The sequence below is a fragment of the Macaca mulatta genome, chromosome 9 (assembly GCF_049350105.2).
Source record: "Macaca mulatta isolate MMU2019108-1 chromosome 9, T2T-MMU8v2.0, whole genome shotgun sequence".
In the NCBI taxonomy this organism is placed as follows: Eukaryota; Metazoa; Chordata; class Mammalia; order Primates; family Cercopithecidae; genus Macaca; species Macaca mulatta.
Window position 1 is genome coordinate 126,112,768 of NC_133414.1, and position 20,145 is coordinate 126,132,912.

General features: G+C 43.1%; 1 long non-coding RNA gene across 1 annotated transcript; it reads left to right on the forward strand.

The window, feature by feature from the left end:
* The first annotated feature begins 8,966 nt into the window (after positions 1 to 8,966).
* LOC144331351 (uncharacterized) lies at positions 8,967 to 19,797 on the forward strand. The gene is made up of 4 exons (XR_013398420.1): positions 8,967 to 9,705; positions 15,067 to 15,117; positions 16,149 to 16,400; positions 16,525 to 19,797. It is a non-coding gene; the product is annotated as an uncharacterized LOC144331351 (long non-coding RNA).
* The last annotated feature ends 348 nt before the right edge of the window (positions 19,798 to 20,145 follow it).

Genomic DNA, 20,145 nt, shown 5'->3' on the forward strand with positions numbered 1-20,145 from the left:
TCGAGACCATCCTGGCTAACACGGTGAAACCCCGTCTCTACTAAAAAATACAAAAAACTAGCCGGGCAAGGCTGCGGGCGCCTATAGTCCCAGCTACTCGGGAGGCTGAGACAGGAGAATGGCGTGAACCCGGGAGGCAGAGCTTGCAGTGAGCTGAGATCCGGCCACTGCACTCCAGCCTGGGTGACAGAGCGAGACTCCGTCTCAAAAAAAAAAATAAAAAAAAATAAAAAATAAATAAACCCTCTAGTATTGACTGATGATCAAAGTATTTGTATTTGTCAAAGTCCTGGCAAAAAACAAACATCAAGCTCAAATGAGGTAATGGAAGAAAGTTTAATTGAGAGACTATTGCAAAGGTATGGTCAGGTTTAAGAGAAATTGTCAAAGGATAGTCAAGCATCCTGGGCTAACAACTTTGAGAGCCTTTGCTACTCTCCTCCTAAGCTTGAAGAGACAAGATAATATTGTGGTCTTCTCCTGTTACCTCCTCATTTCCCCACACTCAAGATGTTTTTTCTAACAAAGGTTGTGTAAATTGACTCCTACCTTGGAGTCTGTTTGTTGGAGGACTGGACTAACACAGCAATCACAAAGCCTTGGGGAAAACACCTCCCTTCCCTCACTTTCCCCAACAGAAAATAAGAAAGGTGACTCAGGCATCCTCTGAAGTTCCATTCTGCTCCTAGGTTAGCTGAGCTAGAAGCTGGCCCAGACTGACTTTCGAGTTGGGTCTAGGCCCTGCTGTCTGGGCTATCAGACTCTATGATGCCTCATTTGGAAGATTCCAGACCCTGATGCAGCAGAGTAAATGCCGAAAGCTTTTTGTCTTGTTATAAGATCTGTGCAGAGGCAATAGCCTGGCTCTTTCTATATTGCTTCCTTCACTCTCAAATGTGACCACTCCCAGTGCCCTGGACCACAGGTTAACCCATAGCCACCAAAGGTAATTGTGCGTTTCTAGAAAACTCTATTAAAGCTACAAGTTTCATCCTTGGAGGCACCTTCATCTTTACAAAAGTGCCTTCCAACTCAAGATCTGATCTCCTTCCTGACCCACGTTAAATAACCAAAATAAGTCTTGGGAAAACTGCGATTTTTGCTCAATGGGAGGCTTAATTTTTTTTTTTTTTTTCTGGGAAATGTAGACTATTCCTTTCTGCTTCCAGAACAAAGGGTAACTGGTTCTTTGGAGGAGAAAAGACTTACGTTCAGCTCTACATCAAAATGTCTCCTAATCTTGAGATTCTATCTAGGACAGTCTATATTTTCAAACTTCAGTTCAAGTTCATGTCCTTTGGTTGCCTTAAACTCACATTTGTCCTGCTTGCTGACGCAGGGTAAACATGTGCTTTCCTCTCAAAAATAAAAAGGGAAAAAAAAAAAAAGGGAGAAAAGGAAGGTTCACATCTCAGTGGTTGGGTTTGTTCTGAGTTAGGTACTGAATTCAGAAATGTTTTACCTCAGTTAATAAAGGCAATTTGGATTTTCTTGACATTGCAGTATGTTTGTCTGTCTGTCTCTCTTTCTCTCTCTCTTTCCCTGTCTCTATTTTTTTCTCTCTTACTCCCCTCCCAGCTCTATCAGTTGATTACACCTGCAGTTTATTTGCTTCTGCTTCTGTAGAGTTTGGTCTCATACCAATGGAATTAATGTAATGGATAGAAATTGAGCATTTTTGTTGAACTGGGGTTTAACTCAATTCAGCCCAGTTGGCTTCAGTCTTTCAAGTCCCAAATGGGCTATCAAGTTAGGTTGGCAGGTGGTGAAATACTCAACAGAAACAGGAGTGGAAAAGCTGTCTAGCCCAGAGAACACCTCAAATATGGAAGCAACACATAAACACAGATGAAGGAACTGGGTGTGGCAGCTCACGTCTGTAATCCCAGCAATTTGGGAGGCTAAGGCAGGAGGATCTCTTGAGTCCAAGAGTTCGAGACTATCCTGGGCAAAATGGCGAGACCCCATCTCTACAAAAAATAAGGAAAAAATATTTTAAAAAATTAGCCGGTGTAGTGGCACATACCTGTAGTCTCAGCTACTTGGGTGACTGATGTGGGAAGATCCCTTGAGCCCAGGTGAGCTGCATTCACACCACTGCACTCCAGCTTGTGTGACAGAGTGACACCTTGTCTAAAAAAAAAAAAAAAAGACAGGAGCTGGGGTAGGCTTTTTCCAAATTCTACCCCCTTCTGCTTCCACATAAGCCTTGAGTTAAGTATTGACAAAGGAGACCCTTTAGGAGGGAATGTGCCATAGGGTGGAGAAATGTCTCAGTTGTAGCTTTCATTCTCTTATTTTATCCCTTGTCTGAGTTTCTGGCTGTATCCTCCCTCATAATTTAGAGCTAGTGGACTTTCAGTAAATAAAAGAAAGAATTCTAATCCGGAGGACTTGCTGCTTAGCCGTCACACTGAACCCTAGAGCCAAATAAGTAAGACCTTCTTCAAAGTAATCACCCTGGGAAGTTGTGTTTTATGATATTTGGGTTTTTTTTTTAAACAATACTATGGCTGGTTAAAATAGTTTGAGAATTCCTCTTTTGGAACCCTCTTGAAAGGCTGCTCAAAGAGCCTTGCAGAACAATTGGCTGCAATAAGTCGTACTAAACCTCTGAGTAGCTTATGAAACACAGATTATCACCCACTTTGAAGCCAGCACATTTCTCTCGTTGCTGTTTCATGTGAGGAACCATCTAATACTTATGTTAGTTTATGCTACCACCAGGCAGGTATACATGAGCTGTCCTAGTCCATTTCTGGTAATAGGGAAGATTGGGTTCTGCAGCAATCGGTAAGTAACACACCTTCAGAGCAAGGTGAATTTAAAGTAAAACCAACCCTCTCCTTTCCCATCTCTCAGTTGGAAAACAACTCTCCGTGAATCTCTGACATTTCTATACATCTTGTGAATAGAAACACTGAGTACCTTCATTCCAGACTATCTTCCCAAGGATGTTTGTATAATAAATGGCATTAGAAGATAGAGATGGTGTCTTTCTCCAGAGCAAAGGCCATGCAACCTTACTATCTAGTATGAGAAAGATAACGCCTCTTTTTGGTACAAAAGACAAGCATGTTTTTTGACCAATATAAAAGATCCAGTTCACTAAACCCAAGGTTTCTTTCCTATAATGAAACCCACTGCATGTGCAGATATTATTTTGTTCTCATGTCACTGTATGGGAATTGGGGTTCGAGAGCTGACATAAATGCTGATACTCTGGCTACTGCTATTACTGTGAGTAATAAACCATCCTTTGTCTCTGACCCAGAAGTCTCATGTCTTCTGCCAGCATCCATGAAACTACGGCAAACTTGTAGGTAAAATGCCCTTCATAGTTTTTGACATTCATTCCCCGGATTACAGGAAGGAATGATGTCCTGGTGCTGAGCAGGACGGGAATGCGGGGCGGGGGGGAAATTCCCAGAGAAGCTGTAATGACAGGCCAGCTAGTGTGGTGGATTTGGAGCCTATATTGGCTTCCCGTAGCTGCTACAACAAATGACCACAAACTGGGTGGCTCAAAACAACAGAAATTTATTCCCTGATAGTTCTGGACGCTGGAGGTCTAAAATACAGGTATTAACAGGATGTGCTCCCTCCAAAAGCTCTGGGAGAGGTTTTGTTCTGTTCTGGTGGCTGTTAGCATTTCTTGGCTCATGGTAGCATCACTGTAATGATGTTTCTTCTTCTTCATGTGTCTTTCCTCTGTATGTCCCTTATAAGGGTGCCTGTCATTGGATGTAGGATCTGCCTAGGTTAGCCAGGATGATCTCATCTCAAGATCCTTTCATTTATTTACACTAGCAAAATCTCTTTTTCCAAAATAAGGTAACATCCATAGGTTCCAGAAATTAGGAAGTAGACATATCTCTTGGTGGAACTACCATTTAGGCCACCACAAAAATCCCAAATTCATAAGACCTGGATGGTCAAAATAATCTTAAGCCATTAATTTAATTCAAAGTGATTCTGGACTAATAGAGTCTCTAAGTACTTGGCAGAAGCCAACACAAATCCTCTTTGAAAAAAATGTATCTCCACCTTAGACCTAAAAAAAGTCCTACAAATAATTTCCCAAGGAAATGAACAGATCATGATAAAAGAAAAATAACGAAGAACACAAGAAAACAAGGCACTATGAGTAAAAACCAGCAGAAAGAGATCTCTGTGAACAATTCTAAAGATAAGGGTGTTACAATGTAACTAAAACACTAAGGCCAAAATATGCCCTCTAACAACTGGAGTTTTTAGCCAGGCGTCACTGACTCCCTAGGGATCTTAGGTGAAGGTGAAAATTCCCTGGAATCTTGTGAAAAAAATTTTATAAGTGAATATGCATATTTGTCTTGAAAGAGAATTCTTAGATTTCATCAGATTTTTAAAATAGTACGTAAGCCAAAAGAGTTGTATAACTCCTCCAGACCTACCATGCACCAAGCGAAAGTAATTTGGGAAGCTATTAAAAATTGTTGGGCTATTGCATCATAAAAAGGGCTTTCAAATCGTAGAGTATAAGATGTTATAAAAATCAAAATTATGACTTTTTTTTTTTTTTTGAGACGGAGTCTCGCTCTGTCGCCCAGGCTGGAGTGCAGTGGCATGATCTTGGCTCACTGCAAGCTCTGCCTCCTGGGTTCACACCATTGCCTCAGTCTCCTGAGTAGCTGGGACTACAGGTGCCCACCACAAAGCCTGGCTAATTTTTTGTATTTTTAGTATAGACAGGGTTTGACCGTCTTAGCCAGGATGGTCTCGATCTCCTGACCTCATGATCCGCCCACCTCGGCCTCCCAAAGTGCTGGGATTACAGGTGTGAGCCACTGCGCGCAGCTGACTACCCTTATCATGATCATTCGGTTATGGGAGAGATGCAAAAGCCCACACTGAATGAATTTCTATTTGAAAATCAGTAGATGAAGTCAACTTTAAGAAAACAATGTGAAAATAACAGTGTTCCCAACTTTTATGTCATATTCATTTCGTCCTTCATTCCTCCCTTCATGCTATTTATTTCATGTGGAAGGCTCTCCCCCAGCCCTGCTCTTTGTCATTTTATACTCCATCCCTCTTCAAAGTCAAGCTTAAGCTTGATCACCACAATGTCTTTCCTGTATTCTTAAGCCAGTTCTCCTTTCTATCGCTTCCCCTTTTTCTCACTTGTTCTCTTTCTCCTTAGAACTTCTATGGCTTTTGGAGAAAGTTCATAAATTGTTCACTTAACAGAAATTTCTCTTTTTTGAGACAGAGTCTGGCTCTGTTGCCCAGGCTGGAGTGCAGTGGCACCGTCTTGGCTCACTGCCACCTCTGCCTCCCAGGTACAAGTGATTCTTGTGCCTCAGCCTCTTGAGCAATTGGGATTACAGGCATGCACCACCACACCCAGCTAATTTTTGTATTTTTAATAAAGATGGGGTTTCACATTTTTGGTCAGGCTGGTCTTGAACTCCTGACCTCAAGTGATCCACTCGCCTTTGCCTCGCAAAGTGTTAGGATTACAGGCATGAGCCACCACGCCCAGCCAACAAATTTTTATTTAATTAAAATGACCAAATTTGCATTTGTTTTAATTCATAACTCCCTTGGTTGAAATAGAAAGTCCACTTTAACTAGTTTAGGCAGAGAGGAAGTGGGAGAAGGGGGAAGGGAGGAAAGAGTAAGAGAGAGAGAAAGAGAGAGAGAGAGTGTGTGTATGTGCACACGTGTGTGTGTGTGTGGGTGTGGGTGTGTGTGTCTGTCTGTTTATTAGACCCCTGAACCAAATAATGGGAAGAACAAAAACGAGGGCAGAATTGACCTTAAACCTGTTGGGAATGAAAGCTGTCAACTTTCTCTCAGCCTCTCATCCCCACTTCTGATGGATTGATGTTTTATTCTTTCTGCCACCTGATGGGAGACATGGCTGCTGGCGGCACAGCAGTTCAGTGATCAGGCAGAAGAAAAGGATCACTGTCTCCCAGAGCTACTGTTACAAATCTCAGTCTTATTGCCTTGGTTTTGTCACATGCTCACCCTTGACCTAATAACCATAGCTAGGGAGTTGACATCCACTGATTAGCCCAGGCTGGGTCACATGTATACTCCACTGTGGCCAGGAAAGATGGGAGGAAGGGTTGCTAGATAGGCAACAAGAACATATTCAGTGCATCACCTAATTCCACACTGATTCATATTGATCTGCCTTTAGGTCTTATCTCCCTAACTGTAGTATGTTCTTTAAAGACTATGGCTTATTTCACAAGAGAGGTCGAGCACTGCCTGCCACACACATACTTCATTCTTTCAGAAACTGCCCCCAGGCTACTCTGCCTAGCAACCTATGTTTTGAACCAGTTGATACTGACCTCTATTCTCTACCTCAGCTGATGACTAAAGAGGGCATAACACCTGAGGATGGTCAGTTTTCTGGTTGGCTCATGACCTATGACCTGATGCAAATAGCTGGCCTGGCTAATTCTCTCTCTCTCTCTCTCTCTTTCTTTCTTTCTCTCTCTCCTCTCCTCCCTCTCTCCCCCACCTCTTCTCTCTCTCTCTCTCTCTGTCCTCTCACTCACTCCCTCTAAAGAAACTAAAAAATTTGAACCAATAGAATTGGTCAGCTAGTGGTGGAATCTAAACCAAAAATCTCATGATGTGTAGGACGTCAAAAAGACCATGATGGTCAGGTACCATCCAGAGTAATGGCAGAAAAATACTGGGTAAGCAGAGGAATCAGAGAAACCAAGTGACAGTAGACCTGATAGACACACAGTTACCTGGCCATTTACATGACAGAGAATAAGGCAACGATCCATGAACTCAGTGAACAAAAATACGAAGAGTACCTCATTTGTGCTGGGTGCTGGGAACATAGCTGTGAACAAGGTATACACTTTCCTTGTAGCCTAACAGGAATGTAGAGCAAAATGAACAAATCTGCAAACACAAACATTTTTAGTGAGTGGTATGAAGAGAAAGAAACATACTATTGACATGCCCAGAATAAATCAAAAACCATTTCCTGTCTGCATTCTTCCCGATGCCCAGTGCCCATGCAGCCCTATTGTTGAATCTCCATGAAGCTGTAGCATAAGAATCATTAACTGAGATCACTCGAGTAGATCCCTTTTCCAATGCAATCAAGAGACAAACCAAATCACTTAGTCTCTTCTTCTATCTTTTACCTTAGTCAGCACAATGAGCCATCAATATTGGCTCTTGGATGATTCGAAGCAGTGCAAATTGAATATAGTCAAAAGCCCACTCCTTGGAATCTTGTCAATAGGCAATTTACTGAGATAGAAGAACTTTCATGTCTCCTTGCTACACCAACTTCAACCTTGATGTAAGATTTTAACGCTGCAGAATCCTTTCAGTTCAGCACTCTTGGGTCAGTACAAGTCCAAAGCTATTTCCTGATCCTTGATCTGCCTAAAATATGCAAATAGGACTTTCCCTAGGATATGTGCCACATGCTCAGAGTGGGAAAAGATGGGTTGAGATGAAGGAGGAGTCCCCTGATGGGAGATGACCCAGCGACAAGAAAAAAGCAGTAGGCATCTGTGAGGGTGAAGGAGGAGAAGGAAGCCAATGCTACTGTCACTTCTGGGTGTCACAGCAGAGGTTCAGGAGGACACATGTTATATCTGCCCATCTCACTCCTCTTTCCCATTCTTCTGGGAATATTTTTTTTCTTTGGGGGTTCCCTCTTCCCAGCTACATGACCTAATCAATTTCAAGCCCCTTTCCCATCCTTTCTCTGGGCTTATAGGGGTAGTTTAAATTTGGCTTCTATCACTTGCTTCCCAGAGAATTAGGAAGGTTCTACCGATTCTGTCTCTGATATCAGGAACCACACACTTAAACAAGGGAAGCCTACGAGCCTTGTAAGTGCAGCGTCCTGATGGGGTTAATGAGAGATTGACTTCCTTATGGGGAGTGTCCAGCCCAGACTCATACCCTAGGTGTGAATGTGGGGCTGTGCAGGCCGTCTTGGCCATGTGTTGACCTAAGAGATTAAGTTGCACTAGACTACTCTATTTAAGAGCTACTTTGATTGAAAGAACAAACCAAATAATAATGATGGTAATTATAACTCATTTCCCTCACTAAGTTATATCTTTTTATGAAGGCCACTTGAAAACAAGAATCTCCCCTTTGTGTGCACATGGAAATGAGACACCTGAGAAGTGTGCTCACCACGGGTCATAGCTTGTGGCATTTCCCTGTTCGCTGCCTTTAATGCTCTCAAAAGAACAGAGTGCTTACATTTTTCTTTGTTTGTCTCAATTCCTTTATCAGTGGTTTCCTTTCAATTTCATTTTTTTTTTTTTTTAAAAAAAAAAGCCTTTTGATTTTCTTGATATAGCTTTAAAGAGATCAGCAAATTTCAAGCCCAGTTTGCAACTTTGCTGACCACTAAGTTTCTACCCTTGCTATTTGGGCCCCACTTGGCAGGGGCTTCCAGGCGACTTTCTTTCTCGGGCTGCACCAGGCATCTTCACGTGGACAAAATGTGAAGAGCGAGGCCCACAGGAAGCCACGCAAACCCTGTGACACACTGTCTTGCAAAATCTCTCGTGACCTATGTGGAGTGAAAAGTCCAGCTTCATTCTATCCAGCATGAAAATGCCCAGTGGTCAGGGACAGTGACCCACTGTGCTCTGGACAGCCCTGCCTGTGACTGGTGAAAGCTCCCTGCTGTAAGAGCAGTGGGGACGGCCAGGGGAAATGCTCATCTGGCCTCCTAGGTAACTCAGCCTGTGTCCCTCGCCGGGTTGCTGGGCTGAGCCGGAAGTCCAAGAGGGAGCCTTTTCCAGCTCTGGCCTCCAGGCCACATGGGACATGCAAAGCCATTCCAATGCTCCATGAAAGAGCATAGAGCAGCCATTGTCATGTAAAACTAGCCTGGGCAAAACCCCAGAGAACATAGCATTGGACGCCATCCGGCTCGCCCTGAACAAGGGCATGTGAGTGATAAAGACTGTTCCAGCGCCTGCTTTTGGTCATCAGCATTTTCCCAGTTCCTCACTGCCCATCTGCTACTTTTCATCTCCCTACTGCCCTGAATTCATTGATCACCACTTTGCTTCTCAGCAGATGAGATCCAGGAGAAGAAGGCTCCTCGTAGCCACAGAGGACAGGGAGAATCCAAGGAATGAATCCACTGGCCCCATATTTGCTAAAGCTCCATTGAAATTGCACTCCCATTTAGCAAACTGATTTTTGGCTCTTCTTCCCGACTTGCTTCTCTCCATCAAATGTCTACTTTGCCTAAGATCACCCTTCAGGCCTGATAACCCAGAATTAGGGCACTGTCTGGTGTCCCTTGAGGTCTTTTATTAAAAGCCAAGGCTGCTGACATTCTGCATAATACCTCCCCCAAAGAAGGCTTCAGCTTTTTCTCCATGCCTATGAAAAGCTCAGAGCTTGCCAAGAGCGAATTATTCTGACCCACTAGAGCCAGCCAGAGTCAGGACAACTTTTCTGTAGGCCTCTCATCAATTACCATTTATTTTCCAGGCTGGACACTCCTTGCGGAGGAAGGCAGGAAGCTGAACTGTGCTCGGAGACGATCCTGGCAGTGAAAATGCCAGAGTACTAAATGAAAAACCGATTTTCCAACTTCTGGAAGTGGGCCACACAGGCCACTGCAAGGATTGATTTGAATATTGTCATTTCTTGACACCCCATGCTGAATTTTCCAGGACACAAAGGAATAAGGTATTCTGTCTACTTGATCATTTTTATGGCCCATGGGGAAGTAGAAGGGAACAAATAATTGGATGCACCAAGCTATAGAACAAACAAAACTGTAAAATCTTTGCCATCAAGTCCTGGATCGAAGTGACTGGCTCTTAGATAGGCAAGAAATCTGGCCTTTCTCAGAATAACAAACGAGAATGGAGCCTCCACCAATAAGTCAAAAAATGAGTCTTTCCTGGGCTTCAAGGAGCAGACAATGTTTCCCATTAACCACCCAATATTGAAGAAAAAGAGCCACCTAAGAAATTAACTTTGGGTTACAAACTAGGGAGAATTATTGGTAGGAATTAAATCAAAACAGGCATACTGCTTGTCCTGTGGTGATAGGGTTGGTGCTGGGTACTTTTTTCTCTCTTTTCCTAACTTCCTGTATAGTATAATCATTTATAATGTAATTTTTTTAGTATTTTCAGAAAGCTTCTCTCCCTTTTTTAGCATGCATGCCACCCAAATACCTAGTTCAAAAGTTTGGCACTTTTTTTGAATGCCTTTCTTGGTTTCCCCTTAAATATCTCAATTCAAGCCGCACGTTGTCCCTGTCTCCACCTCTCTGTTCTAGTGGAGGCACTTGGTGCCATTTCACTCCTCTTTCTGGTCACTGACATCCTCCCCAAATGGCTTCCCAGTTGCTGGTCTCACTCATTGTTCTGCCTATCCTCCACCAGTAGCCAGAGGGAGCTTTCCAAAATACAAAGCTGGTAGCGCCACATTCCTGTTTACCCTCTTCAGTGCTCATCACTGCCTCCAAAAGACAATATCAATTCCTTTCCATATCCAGGACAATCCAAACCCTGACCTGCCAGGTTCTTCAACCCCATCCTTCCCTCTGCAACCACTGTCCCCACTTTCCCTCCAGATCCCTTCTCTCCAGAAATACTCAGCTTCCTGCAGTCCCCTCACCCGCCTATCCATCCTCCACCCTCATAGCTTATTCCAGCCACAGGCCTTCATGTACCATTCCCTTTGCCTGAAACACCCCTCCACCCACCACCACCCACCCACCATTGAGGAGCTGCTGTGCCACCTCCTGGGCCTCCATAAAGTTCAAGCATCCCACACTTCCCACCCAAGCGGGAGCCAATGGCTACATACTTTGTTCTGCACTGACCCTGTCCTTGTGATAGCACACAGCTGTGGAGCTGGGCATCCATATTTTTGTCTCTGTCAGTAGACTGCACTCCAAGAGGACAGGGACCCAATTTGATCATTGCTGTACCCTTAGTGCCTGGCTTTGATAGTGCCTGGCACAGAGGAGAAGCTTTAATGAATATTTGTTGATTTACTGAAAGGATGAGGGTAAATCAAGGAATGAAAATGTGACTTCCGGCCATCCTTGTGACCATATTTAAAACGGTATCATCTAAAGTACTCAAGAAAAAGGAAGTAACGTCAAGTGTCTATTGTTTCCCCTTTTGGCTTTTTATCTCTCTCACTGCTTTACCCTTTCCAGGCCCCAAACAAGTATCTATAAGGAAAGTATAAAGTGGTACCTACCAGAATTTGTTGTGTCTTAGTGTAGCTGTGCTCAGGACTTCACTGGCAAAGGATTATGGGTGACATAATGGTGGGGCCTACATATTACAGTGTGGTTCAGTGACAAAGGATTATGAGTGGCATAATGGTGGGGCCAGTGTATTACAATGTAGTTCAGTGGCAAAGGATTGTGGGTGACACAATGGTGGGGCCTATGTATTATAGTGTAGCTCAGTGGCAAAGGATTATGGGTGACACAATGGTGGGACCTATGTATTCCAGTGTGGTTCAATGGCAAAGGATTATGGTGTCAACACTGTGTGTTACAGGAAGGTCCATGTTTTGAAAAGGAGGATATTCCTAATAGAAATATCCACGGTAATTACAGGCACCCTATCTCAATCTCCTCTTTGTGCATTACAATCATTAACTTTGACGGAGGATAAGGCAAACATACAGAGAAACCCAAAACCAAAGTGGCAGAAGCCACTGTGAGATGAAGATTAGCTAGAAAGGAAGATAAAACATCCCTGAAATTCTAATGTAAATCCACAGGAAAGAAAAGTTTGCTAACGCACCGCTGAAAAGTCCAGAGCCTGGGTTCTAGCCCATCTAGCCATTAGTTGTGTGACCTCAGACAAGCGCCATCTAACTTTTTAGAACCTTAGTTCCTGCAGTGTAAAATGAGGAGGGGATTGAAGTCGGTGTCCTATGAAAAGATGTGAAATAGTTTCAGAACACGAAAAATCTGTGCACAATACAACGGTAAGAACCCAGGCCATGGTGAGAGAAGTGGGTTCAAGTCATGGAACTGCTGTGTTTCATTTGTATGTCCTTGGGCAGACTTTCTAAGCTATTTGAGCTTCAGTTTCCTAATCTGAAGAATGGGGCTTATGCCATGGAACTTCTAGAGCAGTTGGGAGAAATAGAAAGTAGCATATATGTAGTGAAGTTAGCTCTGATTATTGTTGGGTTTTGAGGCCACACAGCATAGTAGTTAGGAATGCAGATTCACCTGGTTTGAAACTCCAGCTGTGCTGTGTGACCTTGGGCAGGCTACTTACTCTCTCTGCACCTCTATTTTTTCTGTGACAGATGTAGAAAATGGTTTTACCTATCTCAAAGAGTTATTAAGGGGATTCAATAAAATAAATGTAATAAATAAAGGTAAAGATATTGCTTACGATCTGGCTGGCAATGCTTTTGCCCTTTCACTGCCTGAACTGAGTCCACATGACCAGGTGCTCTGGCCCCTCCCACTCTGGCTCCTTCTTGGCTCAGCCCCCTGAAGTCAGAAAGGCACTTCCTTCCCATCCTTTCAGAAGGAAGAGAGAAGAGGAAGGCAAGGTCCCAGTGACAGGGGAAGGACCCAAGATGACCTTGGAGGCACAGAGAAAGCTGGTCTGGAACACATCTGCCCTCAGAGCCCACTGGTTCACCCTCCCCTCATCTCTCTTGGTTTCTGAAGCTTAAAATAGCCTGAACCGGTGTGGCCACATTTCACTGTGCTACTCAGAGAGAACCCCTAGGGTGTTTTCAAAGCTAGAGCTGAGCTCTTCACGGCAGGCTCCAGCTATGAGTTGTTCATACACACCCCAGCTCCACCGGGTCTGCTGCAAAAATGTGTTCTGAGTGCTTTTCTGCTAAGGCCTCATCTACAGGCAGCTCCACTTGCTGGGAGGGGTCAGATCAGTCAGCTACTTCATTTAATAAACAGGGATTTTGAAACCTTCCATGGTTGCTAGGAGTGCTGCTGGCCGGAGCAAAGTGACCACAGGTTCTAGGCAGAGGCAGGGGCTACATGATGGGGAAAGGCATAGCCTGAGAGTCATGCAATTGGTGTTCTAGATCCACCTCCGCCCATACCGTTAGGTGACCTGAAATAAGTCACCTCCCCTCTCTTTGCCTCTGTAGGTCTCTCAAACTGGTTCTGTTCTCCGCTCTGTACTAGTCTCATTCTTAGACCTTAGATGATGTCAAGATGGCTTCCAGCAGCTCCAAACCTACTTCCTCTCATGTTCACATACAGCAGGAAACAAAGAGAGCTTCTCTTCCGCTCGTTAGCCAGACCAAAGTCCTGCCCTGACCCTTGTAGCTTGAGTTGGGCCATGTGCCCATCTAGGGTGGGGGACATGGTGAGCTGGCCCACAGGGCCCACTCTGACCTCCTTCTGGGGCTTTGATATACTGAAAAGGCTGGAAAACTGAAATATACATCCACAGCCTCCCTCTAAGCTGGGGTTCTGCAAGCACATTAGGTCCCAGCCACAGGATGCGCTAGGGTGAAATTTGAAAGACAGCTTTGAGAGAGGTATTCTTTTCTTGCTCTGGCTCCTGGCCCAGGACAGTTGTTCCAGTGCCCAGTCTCTAGCTTCTCAGATGTTGAAAAGCTTCAGAACCCTGGACTGTAGCAACTGGATATGCTGTTGAATGCAGGGGTTCCAGTGGGGGCCTCCTCACTCTCTGCCTTCTTGTTTGATCACTGGTGGGCAATGGGCATCTTTCTGGAAACCCAGCCGGAGCCTGCTCCTTCAGTCCTTCCGGTGATTTCATAAGCACCTGTTGCTTTGCACTGAATACCTTTCTGATTAAAAACTGCCAGAGTAATTCCCTGTATCTGACTGCTGGACAAGACACCATCCCTGAACCAGTCACTGGGCCAGAGAGAGAGGAATGTGCTGATTGCCTAGAATTTGGACACGTACACCCGTCTCTGGGGTCTGTGTTGATCACCTCTGCCAACAGATACAGACTAAGAAAGAAAAGAAGAGTTTCCTGAAATTACTATTGCTTTAATATTGCTAAATTGCTTTGATAATTAAATTACAATGATTAAAATGGGGAATTGAAATTGGGCAACTAAAATCAGCAAATGCCCACTACCGATCCCAACACAGATCTCAGGGTGGGGAGCCCTAGAAGGCAGATAAATGGAATAGCAGCAGACATCAAGATTTGGCCCAGGCCAAACTTAAGATGCAGCAGACATTGACGGTACCACACCCAGATACCCCCAATCCCCTTCGTGTGCCCACCACCTGGTTCCTTGAGGAAAACTCTCCTGGGTGACCTCAGTCACTTTGCCCATGCTCACAGACAGCTGGTGGGGTGGGCGCCTGGAAGCTCACCTTGCCCAGGTTGACCCTTGACCAATGACTGACCACAGCCTGGGGCTGAAAGGCCAGCTCCCCTGCCTCAAATATGAACTGACTCTAAGTTTTAATTTACATTCCAGAGCTCCCCTGTGGGGTTGGGCCAAGGTTGGGACTTGGCTGGAGATTGAACCTGCCCTTAGCTGCTTCTCCTTCCTTTTCCTGCTCCCCAAGTTCCTGGAGGATTTTCTGAATCACTGGCACAGGAATCCTCCTCTCAGGGTCTTCTCTGAGGAACCCAGCCATATTGAAATGGCCAGAATCATTCAGTGGCTTGGCATGAAAATGGTCACAGTTTTCAGCCAGCGAAAACTCTGACCTCTACTCTGCCTCACTTTGAACATGGCATTGTCAGTATTGAAGTGAGTCTTACTTCCCAGCTAAGATTCAGGATGTAACATAGGTTCCTTCTTTTTAGAAAAGAGACCATTCCTTGGGGATCTTCTATAATTCTTTCTTTGGATTTCAGCCAAGATTGGAGCCTTGCAAACCTAAGACAGCATCAATTAATCTTGTTTTTATTTTCACTGCTTCTTGATTAGAAAATATTAACTAGTTATCAGAGGTAACCCCAAATTTCTTAATCAATATTTGAATAAGGAATCTCTTTCCTTTCATTAGCTTGAGAAAAAGGTCATTCTGGTCTTTGTATTTTAATACTGAATTTTTTTTTTTTTTTTTTTTTTTTTTTGTAGAAATCGGAAGGGAGTAGAAACTTATTAAGTGTCCTTTTCTTTTTCTGAAAAGTAAGCAAATTCATTGCACCACTAGCAGACACATAAAGGCTAAAACCTGACCTTGCAGTGCTCAAGAACGATTCCTGACCCCAGCCAAGATGAACATTGGGAATTTCCTTCTTAAGCAGCGGTTCAAGTGTCCAAAGCAGTAAATGTCTTTGTCTTGGCCCCATGCAACCCACAATCTCGCTGCCTCCTACTGGGAGGGCCCATTATTTGGGAGATGGTTATATTGTAAGAAAACCTCTGTTTGCCAAATTGGACGGCTGGGTAATTACAATTCCAGGACTTTGTGTAGGTGGTTTCTTCAAAGGCCTTCATTTATTTGCTGCTTAGTGTAGAAGAAACTTCATTTATGCAGTTTCTTTTTCTCCCAGGGAGCCTAAGAACTTGGTACAGCTAATGGACTGCTTATCACTGACTTTAATATAGTTCCAGGCAACTTAATGCTAAAGCAACTTGATGATTTGATATGAAAAGCATCTATTTTTACTGAGAATGGAAGATTAACTACTCAGGTGTCCATAAAGAAAACAATGTATCTGGCCAAAGACATTTGTTTCTAGGAACAAAGAGACAGGCAGGAGAGGCAGGAGAGAGAGGAAGGGAAGGAAGGGAAGGAAGGGAAGGAAGAAGGAAGGAAGGAAGGAAGGAAGGAAGGAAGGAAGGAAGGAAGGAAGGAAGGAAAGAAGGAAGGAAAAGAGGGAGGAAGGAAGAGACAGTATACATGAATATATGCTGGTAACTATTAATTCCTGGAAGATAAGGCCAGCTCTGTCCAATAGAAATATGATGGGAGACATGGGTGTGATTGTAAAGTTTCTAGTAATCACATTTAAAAAATTAAAAAACAAAAGAAAGTAAAACTATGTTTAATAACATATTTCATTTAACCTAATATATCCTAATGTAGCTTTTAATAATTATTTGATAATTAATGTAACCATTAATGTTTGAAATGAAATGATCATTTCAACATGCACTCCATAGGAAAAAAATTTATAAAATATATTGCATCCTCTTTTCCTAATTTTTCTAAGTCTTCACAGTCCCATATGTTTTCTGGACTTGGAGCACATCCCACCTCAGGCCACATCTCAACACTCAAATCCCTGTGCCAGCTGCGGGATACTGCAGTGGACGAACCAGACAAAACCCATCTTCACGGAGCTGACATTCTAACGTGGTCTGGTCTCTGCCTATGCCACCCGACTGAAAGGACACGAGTGACCTCCAAATGGCCTCTTCTTACTCCCAAGCCTCCTTGGCATTCTCTTTGATGGCTCTGCAATGTGAGTCACATTTGATTATCTGTGCCTTGAAATGTTCTCTTCCTGATTTACAAAACCCGACATTCCTGGTTCCTATCCTGTCCCTCTGGAACTGTACTCACAGTGCTTTCTCATTGCCCTCCAGATACAAGTTCTCTCTACGTCGTCTCTGTGTGAACAGCTCCCAATCCCAGGCATCCAGGCGGGACCTGGCTCCTCACTCCCAGTTGCCTGCCCCCCACCAACACCTAAGAACAAATGCTCTGGACAAAAACTCTCATTTCTCCAGCTCTCTTCCTTGATGCCCCAGGTTTCATCCATGTCACCATCACCACTGAACAAATATTCAGTGAGCACTTGCCCTGTGCCAGTCGTGAGATACTGAAGTGGACAAACCAGAAAAAATCCGTCTCCATGGAGCCAGCATTCTAACGAGGAAGGAAGTCAAATACATAGTGTGTTAGAAAGTAATGTCTGAGATGGGGGAAAATGTAGCCAGATAAGGAGAACGAGGGGTGGAGAGGAGGGGCAGTTAGGTGACCTCAGCAAGGAAGGGACACTAGAGCAAAGATTTGAAGGGGGCAAGAGCTCAAACCATGCAAATACGTCGGGAAGGGCTTATAAGCCAAGAGACCTCATGGCTGGGGATGTCCAGTGTTTGGAGTTGGAAGAAACCATGCTACTGGAGTCAAGGGAGCAAGGGGAGGAAAGAAGGAAAGGAGATCTGAGGGTAGTGAGGACCTGATATGGTTTGGCTGTGTCCCCACCTAAATCTCATCTTGAACTGTGGCTCCCATAATTCCCAAATGTTGTAGGAGAGACCTGTGGGAGATAATTGAATCATGGGGGCGGCTTCTCCCATACTGTTCTCGTGGTAGTAAGTTGCATGGGAGCCAATGGTTTTATAAGGGGAGACCCCTTTCACTTGGTTCTCATTCTCTCCTTGCCTGCCGCCATGTAAGGTGTGACTTTCACCTTCCACCATGGAAGCCACATGGAACTGAGCCCATTAAACCTCTTTTTCTTTATAGATTACCTAACCTCAGGAATGTCTTTATAAGCAGCATGAGAACAGACTAATACAGGACCCTAGAGTGGCAGGCCATCTAGGCCGTTGTGAGGGTTTTGGTTACCCAGGTGTAGAATGCAGGGCTGGTCTTGCCTGTGCTTTTCCATTCATTCAGTCTGCAGAGCTGACACTCAACCTCCCTTGATCCCATTTCCTACTCTTCATTTTATCCAATCTCCCCCACCCGCTAACCCTGGTAAGTTACTCTCTCTAAAACACAGCAGTGGTCATATCCTACCTTTTCACAACTTATCCCCAGCACCTTGTGTATAAGGTTTAAAGCCTCTGATGAGTCGTTTAGGGCCCCCTTGCAAAATCACCCTTCCCTCTTTGCCCATGGCTGCACCTGCCTCCAGCCACATTGGAGTTTTTGCAGTTGCCTCTGTGAGTCTTGTAACCTCTCTTGTTTCCTGCACCTGGAGTATACTGAGTCACTACTCAGTTCAGGGAATAACACAGTATCTTCTGTGAAGATGTCCCTCAACTAGGGTCATCCCCGAGGGATAGTTGCTTCTTTGAGCTCTCATAGCATTTTGCATTTGTTTTTAGCACATTTGCCATTTTTTTGACTTGCACGATAATTATCTTCATCTTATCCTCTCCTAAATTTGTCTAGAAAACTCACCTTTTTGGTCTGTGCAGACCTCAGGGTTCCTAGGGTTATGCCTCCCCAGAATGGGGTACCATGTATTTGTTGAATACTCTAGTGAATGGATGAATGAATCACAGTAATTTAATTAAATGCTGTGTTGTACAGCTATGTGAGGGCAGTGGAATTGGACATTTTCTTTCTTTCCTCTAATCTCCAAAAGGAAATTACTGTTGTATTACTGAAATAAAATGTTTGTAATTTTTAAAAATCACTGTAAGTCGTCATCAGTCATCAATCATCAATCATCAGGCAGGCAACTTAAACTTCTCTGAGCCTGTCTCCTCAGTTCTAAGAAGAGGACAAGCATTCTCACCTCATAGAGTTGTAGTGAGAATTAACAGGAGATCATGTATGAAAGATATTAGGTACCTAGCCTGGCACAGGATAGTTGCTCAGCAAAAATACGTGATGATGATGATGGTGTTGATGACGATGATGATGATGATGGTAGTGATGATGGTAATTATGACTTTCAAAGAACTAGAAATGAAGTGCTTAAAAGAGAAGGTTCTGTCTGGGTGGTTGAGTGATCCTAGCTCTCAATGTAAGGTAATTAAGTTTTCCCTCCATCTGATGCTATTTGCAAAAGCAAAGGTCATCTGATATATTCATAGAAGGTTCCAGATATATCAATTATTCATTCCCATGTCTGAGACTTTGAAACAGATAAATTTCATGCTGGGACTACAGATGACTAAAAAGGAAAAAAATCTAGTTAGCATAGCTATTCAGTGTGATGAGCTGTGTACAGCTGTTTTATTAGATGTATATGTAGTATTTTTAAAGGAGCACTTTTTTCTTATAATAGTTTTGTAGTTTTATTTTTACATTACAAAATAATGCATGTTTGTTGTATAAAATTTGGAAAATACAAAAAATAGAAAAATAAAATCACACATCATGCCATTATTTAGGAGCAACAACTGGACATATTGAGATATATTTTTCTTTCTGATGTGTTTTATTTTTTTCCTTCTAACATTTTGAAAAAGTGCAATGTATCCTCCCTAACTATGTTACTGGTTAGATTCATTTAAATTCATTCTTCACTAATTATTAATGACAAGAATGAAATAATACCTATGGCCTTTCTCTTATGTAAAATATTATATTTAGTAAATTACTTACTTTCTTCTTCCAACCATTCTCAGTTCTGGTTTGATCAATGTGGAATTTTTGGATTAAATTACTGTTACTAATAATATGTATGTTCTCTTTCAATAATTATTTTAATATTTACTTAATTTTTATAACCATATTAGCAATAATTATTTGGATTTACTTATATTTAACTGGTTTCCTAGTTTAAGACCTATACACTTATTCTGTGTGTCCTTCCCATTCTTAAGTTATTTGTTTTACTTCATCTGTCATTTGACTGATTCTGGTCCTTTGGGTAACTTTTTTCAGCAGGGCATGTAAGTGGTTGACTTTCTGAGGTCTAGAATATCTGTGTGTGTGTGTGAACATCACTCACCTGAATGTAGAATTAGTAGTTCATAAGCATTTTCTCCCAAATTATGTAGATGTTGTTCAGTTGCTTCTTTTGTTTCATGTAATGGAGGAGAATTCTAAATTAACACTGATATTTATTCATTTGTAATAATTTTCCTGGATGCTTACAGTACTTTTTTTTTTTCTTTACCCTTGAAATTCAAGAAGTTCATTAGGGTAAATCCACTGATCTATTTAATAAATCTTGCCTGGTACTTAATGACTCATCTCTTTTCTTTAGCAATTTAGGGTCACTGTGTTTGGTAGCGGGGTCAGAAATAATGGATTTCAGAGTGTCTGAAATCCAGGCAAGCCCCAAGCTTTTTAAATAACTGTGTAAGTAAAAGGCAGTGAGATGTGGTAGAAGGAACCCAGTCTGTTGAGTCAGCTCTGCAAATGATCAGCTGCATGACCATGGACATGTCACCTGATTGCTTTTGGAGCCTCAGTATCCCCATCTATAAATGGAGATAGAAAGAACTCCTTGCAGATTTGTTGTGAAGAATAAACAAGGAAACAGTCAGGCCTGTTACAAATCATATCTCCTCTTC